The sequence below is a fragment of the Chlorocebus sabaeus genome, chromosome 10 (assembly GCF_047675955.1).
Source record: "Chlorocebus sabaeus isolate Y175 chromosome 10, mChlSab1.0.hap1, whole genome shotgun sequence".
Taxonomy (NCBI): domain Eukaryota; kingdom Metazoa; phylum Chordata; class Mammalia; order Primates; family Cercopithecidae; genus Chlorocebus; species Chlorocebus sabaeus.
The window spans coordinates 74,604,050-74,607,061 of record NC_132913.1 but is presented as its reverse complement, the minus strand read 5'-3'; the positions used below and the strand labels follow the sequence as shown (position 1 = coordinate 74,607,061).

Here is a 3,012-nt window from a genome sequence, read left to right as displayed (position 1 = left end):
ATTAGAGGCTTTTAGCAAGTTTCAACTACTTGGAAATAGCAAAATAGTATGTAAAGATCAAGGCTGTGAGCTTTAATTCAAGAAGGAAAATGGGAATTTATCAGAAGAACAAAGGACACCTCAGATCCCAGAGAGGAGAAGGTAGGAAAGCAGTGTTCATCTGAGAAAAATCAGCCCTCTTCCTAAGGCAATAGAGAGTTTCTCCCAGTAAACAGGATCATATATGTACCAATCTGCATTAGCTGCAGCCAAATCTTACCTGTAAGTACCACCTACTGGCCTAGAGGTTGAATGGCACAACACAGTAGAAAATCTGCTGACACAAGTGCACAGTACTAGGGAATGAGATAACCTTCCTGAGACTTCTGTCACCCTAGCCCCACTAGAGGCTGTGAGCCTGCCCACATGTCCCATACATTACAACTGGAATCAGCATTTGAAAATAAAACACCACAAAAGGCTACCTGTAACTAAGAAACTTATAGAGACTCTGCTGCTGAAAGTACCCAGAAACAAAGCCAAAAGACCCAATACAACATACTATATAAAGGAAAATTCCCATCTAAATGAAAGCAAATTCAACAAATAAGGAAGAGATGTAGCTTCCTTTCATGAGAAGGAACCAGAGAAACAACTATGAAAGTATGAAAAACCAGAGGATTACATCTACAAAGGGTCACACTAGCCCTCCAGCAAGGAATTCTAACCAAAATGAAATATTCGACATACCAGATAAAGAATTCAAAATATTAATTTTTAAGAAGCACAGTGAGATCCAAGTGAAAGTTGAAGCCAACACAATTAAATCAGAAAAGCAGTTTAGGGTATAAAAGAAGAGACAGATATCATTTAAAACAATATAACTTCAGCAAATAAAAATTTGTTGAAGGATTAAGAAAAGACAGCTGACACTTTTTACAACTGGCTAGACCAGTAGAAAAGAGAATTTCAGAGCTAGTAGACAGATCTTTCAAATTAACCAGACAAAAAAATAAAAAATTAAAAAAATTAAAAAATTAAAAAACTCTATGAGAAATAAGAGATTTTGTAAAGCATCCAAACCTATGAGTTATAGGTATTGCAGAGGGAGAAGACAAAAAAGTAAAAAGTATGAGAAATATATTTAACAACATATTTCAGGAAAATTTCCCTGGTCTTGGGATTTAGTCAACTAGATACAAGAAGTTAAGAGACCTCTTAGATGATACATTTCAAGAAAAACTTCATGAAGGAATAGAGTCATCAGACTATCCAAAGTCAATATGAAGGAAAAAAATCCTAAGATCGGTAAGAGAGAAGTGATGAATCCCTTCACAGGCAATCCATCAGACTAACAGCAGATTTTTTAGCAGAAATTATAAGCAGATGAGATTAGGAGCCTGTTTTTAGTCTCTTTATATATAAAAAATGCCAGTCAAGGATTTCATATCTTACCAAACAAAACTTCAAAAATGAAGCAAAACTAAAGTCTTTCTCAAACAAATAACTACAAAGAAAATGTGTTACCATTAGACTAGTCAAATGAAAATACTGAAAGGATTTGTAACATGGAAACATAAAGGATGATATTCACTATCATAAAAGGATACCTAACTACAAATCTCACAACTCTTATAAAGCAATTACACAATTGAAACTCCAAGGCAACTAGCTAGCAACACTATGACAGGAACAAAACCTTTCATATCAATATTCCTCTTGAATATAAATGGCCTAAATGCTTTACCTAAAACATACAAAATGGAAAGTTGCATTTTAAAGAAAAAAAGACACAACAACCTGCTACCTACAAGATAGTTACTATTGGCTAAAAACTACTACAGACAAAGTAAAGGGGTAAAAAAAGACATAATATACAAATGGAAAACAAAACAAAAATGAGCATGACCAGCCATCTTTATATCACATAAGACAGACTATAAACCAATATCAGTAAAAATTATACTAAGTAGGATATTAGATAATGATGAAGGGTTCAATACAAGAGGAAGATTTAGCTATCCTAAATATATATGCACCCAACATTGGAGCATCCAGTTTCATAAAACAAATACTACTAGACCAGGAAAACAGATTGATACTAATAAAATAATAGTGAGTAACTCAACACCCTACTGATACCACCAGATTATTGGGGCAAGAAATCAACAAAGAAACTCTAGACATAAGTGACTATAGAGCAAATGGACCTTACAAAATTGATGTATAAAAGTCAGTAGCATTTTTATACATCAGTAATGTTTGGTGCTCTCTTCAGCAGCACATATACTAAAATTAGAATGCTACAGGAAAGATTAGCATGGTCCCTGTGAGAGGAGAATATGCAAACTCATGAAACTTCCTATTTTTAAAAAGTAATATTTGGGCTGAGATCCAAATTAAGAACTCAATCCAATTTACAATAGTAACAAATAGATGAAATACCTATAAATACATTTAAGCAAGGAGGTGAAAGATTTCTACAAAGAAAACTACAAAGCACTGATGAAAGAAACCATAGATGACAAACAAATGGAAAACATCCCATGCTCATGGGTTGGAAGAATTGATATAATTAAAATGATAACACTGTCCATAATAATCCACAGATTCAACATAATCCCTATCAAATTGCCAACATCATTTTTCATGGAATTAAAAAAAAAAACAAAAAACAGTCCTAAAGTTCACACAAAACCCAAAAAGAGCCCAAAGAGCCAAAGAATTACTAAACAAGAAAAACACATCCAGAGGCATCATATTGCCTGACTTCAAATTACAAGAATTTAGTAACTAAAACAAAGTGGTACTGGTTCAAAAAGAGATGCATTGATCAGTGAAACAGAATAAAGAACCCAGAAATAAAGCCACGTACCTACAACCCACTGATCATCAATAAAGTTGACAAAATACCAAATCTGAAAAGGACGTCCTATTCAAAAAATGTTGTTGGGAAAATTGGTTAGCCATATGCAGAAGAATGAAAATTGACCCTTATCTTTCACTTTATACAAAAATTGGCAATATGGATGA

The 3,012-nt window shown here is 33.5% G+C and overlaps 1 non-coding gene across 1 annotated transcript; it reads left to right on the top strand.

The window, feature by feature from the left end:
• Positions 1–2,244: 2,244 nt before the first annotated feature.
• On the top strand, positions 2,245–2,351 carry LOC119625443 (U6 spliceosomal RNA). Its single transcript, XR_005241643.1, has one exon. It is a non-coding gene; the product is annotated as a U6 spliceosomal RNA (small nuclear RNA).
• The last annotated feature ends 661 nt before the right edge of the window (positions 2,352–3,012 follow it).